Consider the following 16985-nt stretch of genomic DNA (forward strand, 5'->3'; position numbering starts at 1 on the left):
TTTAGGATTCGCCCTCTTGAGCTGGGGCACGGAGCTCAGTGGTAGAATGTGGGCTGACTGTGTGAGGTCCCGAGGTTCAAGCCCTAAAGGGGAGGATGAGTGAGGAGAGTTAAAAGGGGGCCATCGGGCTCCGCTGTGGAGAGCGCTTACCGCCCCACATCGCCCAACCTAAGGTGAGAGGAGAGAACCAACTACGGCAGATTGTCCTCTGATCTCCACACCCGTACATACCACACGCACAATAGAGTAAAATAAAAAAGAAGAAAAAAATAAACTCCCCTATGCTGAGAAGTCTTTTTTAAAAAGTTTATTGGTACTGTACGTGTGCGGGGGTGGGGGAGAAAATGATGTACGTGAAGGTCAGAGGCTAACTGGGGAAATGAATCTCGGGCTTGCACAGAAGCACCTTTATCCGCTGAGCCACTTCGCCAGCCTTATGCAGTCCTTCTCAAAGTCTCCCCTGCATTTCTTCCTGCTCCAACAGTTCCCACCATTGCACTTCGCTTTTCCTTTCTCCGGTAACCTAACAGGCCCTGAGCGCCTGGCCCTTTAAGATTGCCTTCTTCCCCCCACGTGCTGTCTGGTTGGGCTGGCGATGCTGACGCACGATTGACGTCAATAGCAGCTGGTGGAGTTTGGGCACGAGGAGAGAAGTTGGGATGGGGGTGGGGGGGGGAGCGGAGCAAGGAGGCGATCATTTGCATTTAAAGGGGCCTCTGCCGAGTTAATCCGCGCTTTACAGAAACGTGTACTGGGCAAACTTTCTGTCCTAGGCTGGAGATGGGGGCAAGAAAATGGCGTGGTACAACTAAGGCCCGTGACGGCGGGTTTGAGATGTCCTTCCGCGGAAAATGGGAAATAGTCCGTCGGTGCCCAAGCTGAGAGCACGTGACCCGGAGGGGGTGGAGGCAGGAGCTGGGGGGGAGACTACTGTCGGGCTGTGTTCGTCTGCCCCCACCCCCACATCCTGCCCACCCAACTGCAGCTGCCACCACATCCTGCCCAGCCGGGGGCAGGGAGCTCCTGTGGGGGTACACGGACCCGGGACCCGCTCTGGCACCTCTCCCTCTCAGCTCCAGGGGCCTCCGCTCTTATCCCCACGTCTGGTCCCAGACACCCTGACTCTCGGCGTAGGGCACTACTGTGTCACACGGAACTTGACTCCGGCGGACTCGGCTATCCATCCCTCACCTCAACTCTGCCCTGAAGTGGAGTCGTAGGCTACCACGATTGTCGATGCAGAAATGAGGTGTTGAGTAGAGTTTGCACAATCCTAACTCACACAGCTGCGCACACACATTTGCTGAGCGCGTTCCACGCCAGCTCTGCAAAGCTCTGCATCCCCGCAGGAACTCAGGAGCTAGGGAGGAAAAGTACCTTAGAAAGCAAACCCAGCCAGCTAGTGCGTCCTGGGGAGACGGGGACAGAGGGCAGCGTCCCACCTTCGCGCTGAGAGTACCCACGCCCACCTGCTGAGGGTCCGGTTCGCCAGCGTGGTGGTAGATGCCGGGAGAGATGGGGCTGTGTGTGTGTGTCTTTGCTGGGATCATCCAAAAACTGGAAGAATGAGCTAGGTGGCTGAGTTGCGGGTGGAGGTGGGGACTGAGAACTGTCCAGATGGCGCAGGGGAAGGAAGGTGAGGAGGGCCTGCCAAGCAGCTCACCAGACTAGAAGGGATGGCAGGAGCACTTTTCCTAGGTTGGGGAAGGACTGCCAGGTGGAAGAGGGGTGCGGAGAGGGATGGGAACCTGCGGGAAAGACCTTTCCAAGCACAGGTGAATTAGAGAAGCCTGAGAAGGGGCGGGCAAAGGAGGGTGAAGTTTTGTTTGCCAGGGAGCCTTGTAAAGATGGCAATGAAGGTTGAGTTTAGACGGTATTCTTATCAGGACTTCGGTGGGCAGCTAAGTGTTCCAAGGGCCCACGGGGGATTTTACAGCAGCTTTGGGCTGGAAGGTGACTTTTCTTTAGAATAGATGGGTAGAAGCCGGCAAGATGGCTTAGCCAGTAAAGCGCTTGCCAAGCAGGCCTGGCAACGTGAGTTTGAGCCCCCAACCCATGGAAAGGTGGAAGGAGAGATCGACTCCACAGAATCGTCCTCTGACGTCCAAGCATGCACCATGGCACACTAACACACACACACACACACACACACACACACACACACACACACACACACACACACAATAATTAATAAGAGATAGGTGCATAGCCAGAGATGGGAGAGGAAACGTGAGACACAGTCTTTTGCCACCCAGAGGATTCTGGGATGGGAAGTCCAGGGGCCAGAAGAAAAGAATTCAGGAAGTCCAATTTTCATCCAGCTGCCAACATTACCTTGGCCCTTTTCGGTCCTCTGTGGAAATCAAGACCTCACGATTGTTACCTTTTCTCTTCTCTTCCAAGACGTTTTCAGACTCTGAATTTTGCCCCACTTGGACTGTTACTGCCCCCTACTCTGGTCTCGTGTGAGCTGTCAAGTCACCGTGTTAGCGTCCAGGGCCCCACCTCCCCGAGCTCTTCCCTCTTCTTTCTCTTCTAGCTAGTCCTTTAATACCTTCCCCCAGGTGACTCACCTTCCTTCCTCATTCCTTTGTTAAGGACTCAACATTCCAGGTCTAGAATGCCCAGCCAACCAATCATAGCTCTGGAAGGCCCGCCTCAGATTGGAGATTGGCTGGGGTTGTGGTTGGCGGGAGGCTCACCCGGCAGATCTAGGAGAGGTTGGGGAGGGGGATTCTGGGAAAGAATTTCTCCTGGGCTTGGTGATGTTTTGAGAAACAATCTTCAAATAGAGTTGGGCCAGAGGGTTCTCTAGCTTGGATAGCCTCCAAGGTTGAGGCAGGTTGAAAACTCCTGAGGGCTTAGCTGTCCCGGGCCCATCCTGTTTTGTTTTCCTATGAGCTGGGACCCAACGGTCTGAAGGCAGTGTTCCCAGGCCTGTTCCTAAGAAGTCTTTTACAGCAGCCCTGGATCTCTCCAGTCTCAACATTCTGCTTTTCCCGACGTCGGAAACAGCCGGAAAATAAACACCCTGATGACTAAACGCTTTCTCCAGCTCGAGCCTGGGGAAGCACTAAAAATAGAGGCCACAGTGAGGGGAGGTTCCCCACTGGGAGGGCACTTTCCCATCCTGCTCCCACCACTGCTTCGAGCCCGAACAAGGCTGCGTTCTCCAAGTGCTTGGGGAAGAACAGATGCCCTCCCTGAAGTACTGGGGGCAAACCAGCCTGCTCAAGAGTACTGGCATCTCTGCGCTGGGAGCCCCCCCCCCCCCCATACTACTAGGGAAACTAAAGAGCAACATTTGGGGACCATGTGTGATACTGTATAAATCGGGCTTCTGGAAGGAGGGGCCAAGTAGAAGGGCTGGAAAGGGAGGCCAAGGGAATAGGAGCCTGCTAGCTTCCTGTTTAAGGAGGTACGTCTCCAAGCTCTTTGCAGAACTGTCCTATTGAACTTCTCCCATGAGCCAGCCTTGTCCGGACCCATCCTGGCCTCAAGGGCTCTCATTTCCAGTTGAGCAGCCCGAGGGAGGGTCATTACAGAGCAGCACGAGGCACTGTCCTAGTCTACGGGGAACTAAACTCACACCAGATTCACACGTTAGATACTGTCCTTACCACCTTCATTTTACCCGAGAGGATGGAGAGTTAAGAAATGTGCTCTGCTCCTCATCAACAGTAGACGGATTTGAACCAAGACAGTCCTGACTCCAAGATTGATGTTTCTAACCCACCACGTGTTGCCTCTCCTAGTCTCTCCTACCAAAACCCAGACTTTGTCCAGTAAACCAGCCCCTAGCTTGTGAAGAACCTCTGTTCTACAAGGCTTTGAAGTCCAAGCCAGACTCATTTCCTCAAGCTCCAGGTAGAGCCAGCAGAGGACTTGGAAGTGACAGGATGCTGGACAGGAAGTCTGACGGGTCAGTGTTCAGAAGCAATGGTGCGCACAATCTTGTTGTGAAGCACTTAAAAATTCGCCACGCCCAGAAGCCACCAGGGATTTGAAAAGGTTTTGTTGTTGTTGTTGTTGTTTGTTTTTCATAAGAGAGTGACTATTTCTTCTTTAAGACGAGGAGGCTCCTGGATGTTTCCTGTAAGGCAAAGGAGGTGGTGGTTGGGGTCCCGCCCCTTTAAATTGCCCCTTGCTAGTTAAGTGCGCTGGGGCCGCAGGCACTGAAGATTAGGTCACCCGAGAATTATGCACTGTTGCTTTAAATGTCTGGGCGTCAACCGAGCCGGCCAGGGGAAAGGAGGGGGCCTGTCACAGGTAGAGGGAGCAGCGGAGCTCCCCAGGTAACCCCAGCGAGGAGAGAACGCGATCTGGCTTCGGAGCTTTGTCACACAGTAAGTGGAGGAGCTGGGGCCTCCCAGCACTCTAGTCTCCCCAGAACTTATCTACTTAGACCTCTGCCAACTCTGGGGTCGGGGTGCTGAGGTCTCCGCGGCCTCGCTCCGTCCCGCAGGCGGAGGGATCCGGGCTCCACGCGCCGCGGTCGCGCGCCCCGGCCGGGGTGGGGCGCAGGCGAGGGCAGGGGGCGGGGCTGCGTCCAAGGCCGCCCTGCCAGGCCCCGCCCCCGCCCCGCAGGGCCCTCCCATTGGCCCCCCGCTTGTCCGTCACCCTCGTCTTCCCCCCTCCCATCCCGCAAGCTAGGCTGCGCGGTGCCTACGTCGGCCTCGAGTCTGGGGCTGGAGGAGTTGCCTTTAGAGCCCGAAAGGAGGAAGGAAGCAAAATATCAACAACCGTCGAGGCGGCTTGGGCGCTCGGCCGCGTCCCCGCCGCCCGCCGCCGCCGTCGCCCGCCCCCGCGCGCACCAGGGGGTCCGGGTCCTGCGGCGCCGCCCAGGCCGCGTGGACGCGGCGCCTTCGCTGTTCCCCCGCCGGAGCTCCGGCTTCGCGCAGCCGAGGATACCGTGGACCGGGCCGAGGCTCCCGGCGCCGTGACAACCCCGTTCCCCTGCGGGCTGGTGAGTCGCGACGCGCGCCGGCCCCTTTAAGAGCCCCTCCCCCACGCCGCGCGGCCGGGCGCAGGGTGGTCTGGAGTGCGAGGGGTGCCAGGGCGCCCAGGCACGAGCGTCCCGGGCCGGGCGGGGCGGCGGCGGCGGCGGCGGTGGTGGTGCCGGCGGTGCCGGGGCGTCTGCTGTGACAGCCGCGCCTGGCACCCGAGCCCCCGCCGCCTGGCGCTCTGGCGGGCGCAACGCACGTGGCTCTGGCCGCGATCTCGTACCCGTGGGGCCCCCGGGTCGGGTGTGTCAGCGACGCTCGCTGGAGAACCCCTTGGCCAGGAGTTTGCCGCTGTTCGCATCTGACAGGACCTCTCGGGGCCTGCCTTGGTCGGTGCTGGCCGAGCTGGTGCGAGTAGGGTTCGAGTGGTGAGGCTGGCCCAAGGGACTACGATGCTCCCGGCCTCCCATGGCAGAGAGGGGGCAGCGAGGCCTCCTAGAGATGTCACCGAGAGCCCTTGGGGTTTCCAGTGGCCCTGGGCCACCCAGCTTGTCCCGAGTGCCAGCTCTGCCTGAGACTGACCGGCGCATTAGCGCCAGGCGAGGGGAGTACAGTGGGTGGATCCGGTACCCTGCCCTCCCCGTGTGAGTTCCCTCCGAGGCCTAGCTGCTTTGGCTGAGTGAGTGGCGGATCTTCCCCCTCCCCCTAGCCCTCAGTGGGTCTGAGCTGCCTGCCTGCCTGTGGGAAGTTTGCCGTCTGGGACGGTGACCTTGGGCTGCTCTGGCCGGATCTCGGAGGGGAGCCTACTGAGTGCACTTGGCCTTGGGAGCTGTCCACCTTCTGTTCCCCTCCCAGAGCTAGCGGAGGTATCCGCGGAGGGGAGCATGGACGAGGTACCTGTCAGTGTTCCCAGACACCCAGCTTCTGGCCTCCGGCCACCGGCCACCAAGCCCCAGTGCTCAGCCTGGTTGTCCCAGCTCCCATGGCCTTGCCTGTGAATGAATTTCCTTCCTGCGTCTTCCAGGATGGGGGTGGGGTGGGATGATTGTGGGAGTGGCTGAGAACCTTGTTATGTGGGGTGGTTGGGGAATACAGGAGCTTCTGTAGAGCACTTTTCCCATTTACCCCAGACACGGACACTGGGACCTTGGGGATTCTTTGTTGTGATTCCTATGCCCTTCCCACGTATGCGGTGTGTGCTTGCTGCATGGACTTTTGTAAGAAGAGTCACTTGGAAGGCAGGAGCTTTCATTCATTCCCGTACCTACCAGAGTGGTCAAGCCTTTTACCTGAGATCACACAGCAAATATGTATCAGAGGTTAGTTTCCCCCTCTTTCCGCCACAGATTTCATGCAGGGAGAGACTCTTAAGATTAAGAATGAAGATGTCCAAGCCTTGCTCTTGCAGCCATTGGCCTACAGAAGCAGCAGGACCCAGTCAGAAAGTATGGGAAGCCTTGTGTTGGGGGATGGGCACAAGGCTTGTGCTTCCTCTGCTAAGCCCAGTGCCTGGAACAGAGTGTGGGGGGGACTTGGACAGGAGGCAGGTGCAGGTTGCCCATCCCCCTCTGTGTGGTGACACTGGGCTGGAGGACCCTGCTCCGGCCCTCTGGCTTCTAGTGCTCATAGGCTGGGCGATGTGACAGGCTGGCTGGCTGCCGTTATATAATCTCTCTCCAGCAGGTTTTTTTCTTTCTTCTCCTGGTCTTCCTGGGAGGTATGATGGGAAAGGTAGAGGAAATCTCCCAGGTTGGGAGCTGGACCCAGGGGATGGGCTTAGACTCACTGAGTCCCCACTCTGACCCTGCTCTGGAAAGAGGCCTCTGCTGCAGCATCCTTTGCTCTTGTGTCCTTGGCCTGGACCTCTGCCCATCTTCCCAGCCTTGTCTTCCTTGCCAACTGAGCCCCCTGTCCTCCATGGCTGGCCCTGGCCTGGCACCGGTCCTTGTTGGACATTTTGCCACCCACACTGGGTTTGAGTGGGTAGGCTGGCTTTTCTCTGTTGTGTCCACTTCTCTGCCCCCACCCCACCCCCCGCCCAGACAGTGTGGCCTACAGAAGAGCTGCAGGCAGGGGGGATACTGTGTGTCGCACATACAGTTCCCTGAGAGGGTTGATGATCCGAGGCAAGCCCAGAGCCCATTGGCAAGGGTCAGATGTAGGGCTGTGACTCTGTGGTGATGGGCTCTTCCCACCCCTTGGGACCATGCCTGGGATTTGTAGGTTCTCTGAAGCCAGTTGGCCTGAGAAAATGATCTCCTTTACAGGGAAGCGGGAAGGAGGAATGGTCGCATGCAGCACAGCCTCCACACCAGTAATCACGGTGGCTTTTATGAGGTAGTCATGGGGCCAGAGTCCAGCCAACCCTCTCTGTCCTTCTGTCCCAGTTTGGTGACTTACTCATGGGGGAGAGGTGGCATTAGCTGCTAGGAGCTGTGTTATAGAAGCAGACATCTGGCTGTGTTGTGGCTGACATTGCCCTCTACGCAGTTAAGGCTGGATAGAGCTTGGATATCAGAAAGAACTTCCCTGTGAAGCTAGGTTGGGGGAAAGATGGCTCTTAACTTGGCCAGGAAAAAGAGGAGAATCTCAGGCATTGTCCAGTGACTCTGCTAAAAAGGCTTTGACCTTTGGCCTAGTGGGGCTGGTGCTGTTTGGCTCCTGGAATATTTTCTCATCTCTCCCTGCCTAGGACAAAACATATTCTGAGGAGTTGTCCTGGAGCTGTGGGAAGACTGACCTCTGAGCCCCTTTCCCCAGAAAGCAGGCTGGGGGTCTCCTACAGGCCCCGCTGCACCTGGCAGTCTGCAGCAGGTCATGGGACACACGCGGGAAGGTGTACAGCGCACCCCTGGGGGTGTGACACCCACAGAGCAGCTGTTGTGCTGCGGGGGTGGGGGCAGCAGTGGTAAAGATGATTAAAGGATTGGAGAGTGGGGGGGTGGTGAGGGACGAGAGGCAGGAAGGCGAAAGCGCACAGAACCCAGAGAGCCTGGGCTGGAGCAGGGGTTGAGGTCAGAGCACAGATGGGCAGGCAGCGCCTGTCTGTGGAGAGCATGCGTTGTGAGTCAGGGAGCACTGGCTGACTTCCACCCTCCCTTGCTGCTCTGTTCCCTGGCTAGCCTCTGCCCCCCACCCTGGCCTGAGCCGTTGGGTAAGTTGCCCCTCTCCCGCTCAGCCTCAGCCTTCCAGGTGTGCAGGAGCCTCCCTTTCAGTGGCATAGGCACCTGTGTGTCTGATGGTCCATGCTGATCTTTTTGTCCCCATCTCCCATGAATGAGGCTACTGGGCTGCATCTGGGGACAAATCCTTGGTTTTAGGAGGTCCCCAAAGCTCTCCAGATCCACCTTTCCTTTGTGGAGGCCCAGCCCATGTGCCACCCCTACCTCTGGGTGTCACTGGCAGAATTAGGCAGGACTGCTAGTGTGGCGTGGATTGAGGGGGCTGACTGTGGCATACAGCCCCTTCTGTGTAGGGCACTGGAGGGAGTGACCTGCCCCAAGCTCTGGCCTGTGGCAAACCACACCCAGGCGGGACCATATTTACTCATTTAAACTTACCCTCCCAGGAGGCCCTGAGCTCTAGGCTTGGTCACTGACCTTGGCGTGGTGCCCCTGGCTGTTCTGGGGCCACTCCCCTAGCATTGGGCAGACAACATGCCACAGGGAAGGCGTGTCCTGCCTGTCTGTAGCTCTCCCCTCCGGCATCACCCATGCACACCCAGTTTAGCAGGGTGCATGGTTCAGAGTCAAAAAGGAAGACATCTGAGACCCCAGAACTGGATGAAGGGAGTACCATTTGTTGTCTCCGTGAAGGGTCCTGAGATAGGCAGGGATCTGTCTGCTACTGGTCTTTGGTATTGGGGAAACTGAGGCTGAAAGACTAAGGACTTATTCAGTGAAGTCCATTGTGAGGGTTGAGAGCTCTTGTCTAAGAAGGCACCTGTCTGCAGGAGTGAGGCTCTAGGCCACTCTTGACCACAGTTCTCAGGGAGGGTTTGGTGGCAGTTTGGGGGTGCATTGCTCTGACTCCTGAGACAGTAATTCCTTCAGATTCCCCCCCCCCCACACACACACACACTCCAATGGAAGAAGCCCCAAAGCAAGGATCTGGAGCAGGAGCCAGCAACACACAGAGGCTCCTGGAACTCTGCTTGGAGCAGACAGGAAAGAGATTGAAGGTAGGCACAGGGACAGGCAGGTCAGCCTTGTCTTCCTCCCCGACCCCTGCCTTTCCTGGAGGAAGTAGGTTCAATGGGAAGTATCACAGCTGCACCCTCCCTCAGGACCTTCAGCCAAGACCGAGGGTGTAGGGACAAGAACTTGAGAAGGCTTTGAAGGGGCCACCAGACCCTAGGGGGGCATGAGAAACAGAGGCTCTCCTTCCCACGCCAAGCCAGCTGCCTCCTGGCCTCCAAACCTGCCCTGCAGACATCCCAGGTCCTTAGCTGTTCGCAGTGATGTCCTCCTCCCCCCAGCCTGGGTTTGAAGGCTGGGAGAATAGACTAAGACAAGAGGGTCACTGGGGCGGGGGTGGGGCCGATGGCAGGGGAATAGGCTTCTTTTCTGGGTTCTTCCTGTTCCGGGAAGTGTGAAGCAGGGGCTGTGAGTGAGGGGCTGGAGGCTGACCTTGGGCCTGGCTGCTCTCCTCTGGCATGTACCATGGGTCAGGGTGGTTTTTCTTGCTCTGTCTCCCCTTGACATCTGGACCCCTCTCTTTTTGCCCCCACACCTGCCTGCCTCTTGGCAGACTTGCCCGTGTGGTCCCCAAGCAGACCCTTGGCCAGGCGTGGAGTGGAAAACAGGTGTCCTGGCCCAGCTGTTCCTGCTCTTCTCCCCCACCTGTCAGCCTGCAGTTGGGGGTGGGGAGCTGAGGAGAAAGGGAGCCTTCACCTGTTCCCAGGGATGGGCCTTGCTTGTAAAAGCCCCTGAGAGCTTCCCCACAGAGGAAGGAACCCTCTGGGTCATGCATAGACAGCAGTCATTGTTGACAAAGTCAGAGGGGTCTCTGCTGTGTTCTGAGGAAACAGTGAACCCTGTTTGATGAAGGCGTGTTTTGATGAGACTACATGTTTTCCCAAGGGTGCTGAGGACCCACCGGCTAGGCACCCAGCCTAATGTCTTTTCTTAAAGCAGTAAGCTAATCCCCATAAGAGCCACCCTGCCACCTTCTGCCTAGGGCTTAGAGACCCAGCCACCGCCCAAGGCCCCTTTAAATCCCTGGTGCTCCTTGAGGTCACGATGCCAGGAGACTTTGCCTTCCCTGATTGGATTGGCCTCTTTCTGGCCTGCCCCATCTGAGTGTGGGTGGCCCTTCCTTCACTCTGTGCACGGCCTCCCATTCCCCATACCAGAAGCCCAGCATTTAGGGCTCAGCTCTTGGTCTGTTCCTGGATGCTTGAACAAAAAGTGTTGCCCTAGGAGAGAGCCTTTGGGAGACTCTCCAGCCTGCTCTGTGGCCCAGGTCATGCTCAGAATTCCCCACTGTTTTCATTTCAATGGGAAGTCTCTCCACCCCTCTAGCTAGCATCCACTTGTTGCAATAGTGGCATTATTTATGCTCATCCCAACGCCTGTCAAGATGATCTGTCCTCGAGGCCCAGCTGCAACTTTCACTTCTGTCTCCTGAGACCCCAGGGGGAAGTAGGGTAGGGAGGTGGAAGGTGACACACTTAACGGTCCCAACTGCCCCCACCTCTCCTCAACCAAGGTCCCTCATACAGTATTCTTGTCTGGATGACTGAAGTAGGCTTAGATTGCCATGGCAGGATTGGCTGTGAGAGTAGTTAGATACCAGGAAGGACTTCCCAGAGTAGGCAGTCTCAGCTGGGCCTCGGTTCAGAGGGTATGGCTGATATGTAGGTGCTGTAACTGGACAGATGAAGGTTAGCCTTTCAGGTTCTCAAGGGCCTGCTTGTCTGCCCACTGCTGTGGTAGGAGCACAGCACCTTCGCAACCCCCATATGTCCCCAGCTGCCTGTCTTGGTTGGCTAGCTTCTGACAAGGTGAGCTTAACCCCCAGAGTCTGCTCTGAGTAGGACCCAGTCTTCAAAGTCCTCTCCGTGATCTAACTCATGTCCGCAGTGTTGGACTCACTCTCAACAGTGGAGAGTGGACTCCAGAGGTAGGACAGGGACACCCTGCTGCTGCTGTCCCTTCCCTGGACAGGCGTGACAGGGTGCTGCAGGCTCTGTCCCTGTGCTGTTTGTGCATCGAGGGGTGCATTCTGACAGAGAAGACAGCCAGCTCGGAGGTCCTGAGTGCCACGGGTGCTGGATGTGGGTGGCCTCCGCTCTGGAGTGGGAAGTTGAATTTGGAGGAATAAGGGTGGAGACACTATGCAAATCACCATGCAAATGAGCAGCAGTGAGTCATGGCTACTTGGCCTGTTAGGCAGAGCTAAAGCAAAGCACAAGCTTGGGTTTCAAAAATGGGCCAGACCAGTGACAGTGACTTTGGGCCTAACCAAGACCAGGATCCTTGGAGGCCCCAAATTCTGGGTCCCATAGGTGTACCACAAGTTGGACAGGATCCTGAGAGCTGCAACTGGTACCAGGGCCTCCTGTGCTCTACCTGGCACTGGCCCCAACACAGTGGCCCAGAGCCAGCTCTCCTTCATCTGCTTGGGGTGACAGTCCAGAAACACATCCTGGGGCTGAAGGGGACCTAGACTGGCACTTCTCTTTGGAACTGCATGGCTGACTTTCTTCCTGATGGGCACCTCCACGAAGCCCAGGAGCAGAGTAGCGGGGTGGAAGGGCCCCTGGGAAAACCTCACCATTCTACCCCTCTGTAATACGACCGACCGACCAGGTGAAGCTGGAGGGCCAGTGACTGGTTTGGGCACACAGCAGGCTCTCAGTACAGGCTAGAGAAGCCCAGCCCAGACCCTGCAGACTCTTCCTTCACTGCCTAACCTCACTTACCCCTTTGCTACCCGGATGTGTCTCCAGTCGTCTGTAATGGTTCCTAAGGCTCAGCCAGTGGCTCTAGGCACTTTCCTGTGGGTGGGAGGGGGCCTCGGGAGCCTCAAGGCCTCAGCTGCTACAGGAAGGGCAGGGAGTGGGACACAGTTGACAGTCCCTCATGGAGAAAACAGGATGACACTTTCCCGAGAGGTTTGCTAGACAGGAGAGGTGGGAAGCCAAGGGTGGAGTATGGGAGAATTGCCCAATGGACGCTAGGGAAAGGCTTCCAGCCCCACTGGGTGCTCCTCAAGTCAGCTTCTATCTCTACAGGTCACAATGCCTGGGACCACCCCTCCCTAGCCCTGCTTTCCTGGACTGCCCCCTAGCCCGCCCTCAGGTCCCCTGTTGGTGAGTTATAATTAGCTCACTGCCCAGGCTAAAAATAGGCCCTGCCCAACCCCAAGCGCTGGCTGGGGGAGGGGATGGTGGGACATGGTGGGAACCAGGGTTTTAGGTAGTCAGCCTGACAGAACTTAGAAGGCTCGGGACCTGTGCTTTCATATGCTGTTGAGAACTCTGGAGAAGAGAGCTAGCTTGGGGCAGGGAGGAGAGGAGAAGGCCTGAAGAGTGGCCCCAGGGCAGGCTGCCGGGGCACCCCTCGGCTGCCCAGCCCAGCTGCTCTCCCATCCTCACTGGCCCCTTTCTGTCTCCTTCCTGTGTCTGTGCATCTGTCCCCACCTTGCCCACGCCTCCTCCCACTAGCAAGCAGGCTGCCCGACTGTGGGGGTGACAGGTGGATTGGATTGTCGCCCCCTCCCCCAGCGCCGGCTGCTTATTTCATGCCCTGCAGCCCTGCCGGGGAGAGGGTGGAGGAGGGTGACAGCTGTCTTCAGTGCAGCCTGCTTTCCCGAGTCCCAGCCTGAGGCCCCCCAGCGGCCTAGAAGGGAGGGGGAGTGCCTAATGAGAGCAGATACCTCCTTGTCTCCCACTCCCTTCAGGAAGAGCCCAGGGCTTGGCCTTTTTGGCCTCTGCTCCATTGGAGCCTGCTGGTATAGGGCTCCAGAGTCAGATGCATGCAGCTTTTTAGAGCCTTAGGCAACCAGGACACAGTACTCAGAGGAGAAGGCTATGAGGGAGCAGAAAATAGGGGTGCATTGCTAAAGAGCTGAGAGGAACTCTGGAGACTGCTGGGGAAAGGATGTTCCTGCCTGGCCCTTCAGTACTGGCTACAGGAACCAGTCCTGACCCCACTCCCATCTCCACCCAGGCCCTTCACACAGGAACTGAGATGCCTCATTCTGAAACCCTAGAGTGGTTTGACTATTGCTCAGGTACCAAGAGGTGTGACAAGGCGTTAGGGAGACAAGGACCTATTCTCCCATGATCCTTCAAACCAGTGCCCCTTTGCTTTTCACCTGTCCCTCTTTTGCGTGTGAACAGTGCACGTTGCCATGGGATCCTAGATCCCAGGCTTTCCTGCCCCCCCCCACCGCCGCCGCCCTGCTGTCGGCTTCCCTACAGATACCACCAACCAGTGCCTTCTTTCTGCTGCTGCTGTCACGGCCTGCTGGGAACACCACCCTGCCCAGCTAGAGTCTGCTGAGGGCCACCGCTGTGACACAGCTGTGGTCTGAGGTCAGGATAGGAAGGCCTGGGGCCTGGCACCTTAGCATGTCTGCCAAGAGCTGCAGACTAGGCTTAGAAGAGCAGCAGCCCAGTGGTGGCGGCGGCGGCATGCACCTTTAATCCCAGCGCTTGGGAGGCAGAGGCAGGCAGATCTCTGAGTTCAAGACCAGCCTGGTCTATAGGGTGAGTTCCAGGACAGCCAGTGCTACACAGACCCTTTCTCAACCCCCACCCCCGGCCCCTGCAAAAAAAAGAAAAAAAGCAGCCCAAAGGCCAGGGCGTGAGAGAAGGGGGGACTGGGCACTGTCCAGGCCATGCAGGAGCAGAGCCTGCATCTGGAGAGCAGAAGCCCAGGTCTCTGGCTACTGGCAGTTAGTTAGATTGCTGAACAGAGGACTAATTAAGCAGGCCCAGGTGTTCGTTAAAATCTCCTGATGGAGTAGGAAAGTTGGGTCAGTCTGAGGTCCTTTGTGACCATCTCTGCCCAGACACCACTCTTCCAGAACCGAGACCGAGTTCATATTCTTGCCCCAGGGCTTCCAAAGAATTTGAAGCAGTGTGGAGCGGGCAGCAGAGGGGACAGAGCCTGCTTTGTAGAAGAACTTGTGGTTAGCTAGGAGGAAGGACTGCCCAAGGCAGGGTCTGTCCTCTGGCAGAGGAAGAACAGCAGTGAGCAAGACCTGGGAGGCATGGGCTTATTATAAATGGCTGAGCTAGTGTAGAGGGAGTCAGGGTTGCTGGGGCCTGACCTCTTAAACAGACAGATTCCCTCTGCTAAAGGATACTCACTGGGTCTTTCTGGCTTCCCTGCCTTCTCAGCCATGATCTCTCTCATATCCTAGCTCCCCCAGCATGCGGCAGGGATGTGGGGGGGCAGTGTAGGAGATCAGCCAGGGAGCTGGTTGCCAGGCGACAGTTGCCTAAGCAACCCCATCCTCTCCATCTCCATGTGCTCAGGGCTGCTCCTTAGAAGACTTAGAGTCTCACCCTCTGCACCAGTCGAGCTGAGTGTAGAGAGGGATGAGGGTGAGGGTGTCAGGGTTGGTTGGAGGGTTGGTGGTGTCCAAGCTGATAGGCTTTGAGGGCAGCTGGTAGAAGGCTTCAGCTCTGCAGAGGACAGTGAGAACAGCAGGACGGACAGAGATTAGACTGCAGGAAGGACTTCTCACAGGCTCATATTTTCTTTGCGTAGGTATTTCCTGGGCTCTTTCCTACAGGCAATAGCATAGTAAAAAGACAAATGTGGTTCCTGTCTTCATGAAGCTCCAACCTTGGGGGAATCAGGCACAGAAGAGAAGCATAGTTATTTAGAGATTGTAATGCTAGAAAGATTGTTAGACTAGCTGTTTGGAAAACTGAAAACACTGAGACAGTTCACGCCACCCTGCCTGAGGAGACAGCACTGGCCACAAGCAGGAGAGAGGTTCTGTCATCAAGAGTCTGTCCACGGACTGCATGTTGTGGGCAGGAGATGGGAAAGGGGGCAAGAAGGAAGGCAGCCGCATGGCCAGTGGGCTCAGGAGTCCCTGCACTGTGGTTCTGGATTGGAGTTCCCGAGGCTGGGCCAGAGAAACCCTAAAAAGGTCAACTGTCATAGCCCTTTCCCCAGTGTGCCTTCCCACCTGCTCAGACCAATGGGGAGGCAGTTTGTGGATGGCCTGAAGAGTCCGGGTAAATCTAGAAGTTCCGGCTGGAGCCTCTGCAGGGAGTTGGTGTCACAGGCCAGGAGAAGTGGCTGCTGCTTATTTGGGTCACGCAGGGCTTTCTAGGCTGCTGGTGGTCTGGGATATAGAGGGTGGGCAGTAGAAGGCCAGGGACTGTGGAGCTCCTCAAATATCAGAGTAAGGGAACAGGGTGCTGGTTCCCTCTTTTGGTGACCTTACATACATGCAGACAAAACACTTCCTTTCAGGGGAAGAAAAGGAGCTAGGCTATTCTCTGTAGATACTTAAGCAGAGTGGAAGCTAGACAGTGAATCCTGAGGGTCAGGCATGTGATCTGTGATGGTCCTGAGCAGGTAGAAACCGTTGCTCCCCCCATCCCATCATAGTCAGGTGCCTTCACCTACTTCTTCACCTACTCTGTACCCTTCAGGCCTTGTGGAATAGGCTAGGAAGGCACAGGTTCCGCTCGGCACCCAGCTGTTGCTGAGGAACCCCGTACTTCCCTGCTGTGAGTGTGTGTCTGTCCACCATATTTGTGTAGTGCCTATGAGACCAGATGACATTAGATCCCCTACAACTGAAGTTAAACACCTGTAGGCTGGACGGTGGTGGTGCACACCTTTAATCCCAGCACTCGGGAGACAGATGCAGGCAGATCTCTCTGAATTCGAGGCCAGCTGGTCTACAAAGGAAGTTCCAGGACAGCCAGAGCTGTTACACAGAAAAACCCTGCTCCCCCACACATATCCCCTCAAACCTCACAAAATAAAAAAAAAAATTTGTAACTCTCCAAATGGGTGTTGGGAACTGAACCCAGGTCCTTTCCAAGACCAGCAAGGGCTCTTAAATGCTAAGCGATCTCTTAGTTCCCCAGAGCACATTCTTTGCATATCTCCCGCCCCACCCCCATTAGTTTATTTTTATGTTTGTTGTCCCCCCCCCCCCCCCCCAGCAGGGATCTCGCTCTATAGACCAGGCTGGTCTCAACTCACTGAGATCCACCTGCCTCTGCCTCCCAGTGCTGGGATCAAAGGTGTGGGCCGCTGCCGCCGCCGCCGCCACCACCACCACTACCACCCACCACCACTACCACCACCACCACTACCACCCACCACCACCACCACGTCTCCTTCAGTTGTTGTCAGCCAGGCTGCTAGAGCAGAGCTAAACGTTGCTACAGAATCTATGGCAGTGCTGATGCTCTGGCCCGTTACAGAAACACTGGCCTGAATTAGAGTGAATTTAGTGATGGAGCACTTACCTAGGGAGTGTGAAACCCTCAGGTTCCATCCTTGACACCACAGTCATCAGAGAAAAAAGCCAGGCTGTGGTGCAGGCCTTCCTTCACCATAGCTTCTCGGGAGGTTGAGGCAGGAGGATCACAAATTTAAAGGCCAGCCTGGGGAACTCAGCAAGACCTTAGCTCAAGAAATAAAAGTGGGAGTTGAGGATGCAGCTAGGCAGAGCACTTTCCCAGCGAGGGCAGGACCACTGGGTTCAGTCCCCAGTATGAGGTGAGGAGTTAGGGAAAATAGATCTGCTGCCCTCCTACCTAGAGTAGCTTGTCTGTGTCTAAGCAGCAGGACACCCTTTCTTCAGACAAAAACTGTACTTGGACTGAGCGAATGAAGCAGACTGATGTACACAAGCTCTGACTGGGGTTGGCATTCTAAAACTCCAGCCTCCACTGCCCCCAGGTTCTGTTAGTCCATGTAAGGGCCCTGCTGCCACCCTGGACTGGGGCACCAGACACCCTCATTAGCATCAGACATCCTCTCTCTCTGCCTGCTGCTTTCAGTCTGGGTAGGCATTAGCTCAACATGTTCTCACTCTGGCTTCAGCATC

General features: G+C 56.6%; 1 protein-coding gene across 8 annotated transcripts in view; it reads left to right on the forward strand.

The window, feature by feature from the left end:
• The first annotated feature begins 4321 nt into the window (after window positions 1-4321).
• The window catches only part of Mef2d (myocyte enhancer factor 2D), a 30741-nt gene continuing 18077 nt past the window's right edge, over window positions 4322-16985 (forward strand). The window contains exon 1 of one of the 8 annotated variants that reach the window (XM_052729897.1): window positions 4322-4346. The gene's annotated coding sequence lies outside the window, so the exon portion shown is untranslated. Of the gene's footprint in view, window positions 4347-4766; window positions 4967-5141; window positions 5623-5677; window positions 5837-6142; window positions 6263-16985 lie in introns of those variants that run through there. The other 7 variants (XM_052729900.1, XM_052729899.1, XM_052729893.1 and 4 more) reach the window with 7 other exon arrangements.

This window comes from Peromyscus californicus, unplaced genomic scaffold (assembly GCF_007827085.1).
Source record: "Peromyscus californicus insignis strain IS unplaced genomic scaffold, ASM782708v3 Scaffold_9__1_contigs__length_137607984, whole genome shotgun sequence".
NCBI classification, from domain to species: Eukaryota; Metazoa; Chordata; class Mammalia; order Rodentia; family Cricetidae; genus Peromyscus; species Peromyscus californicus.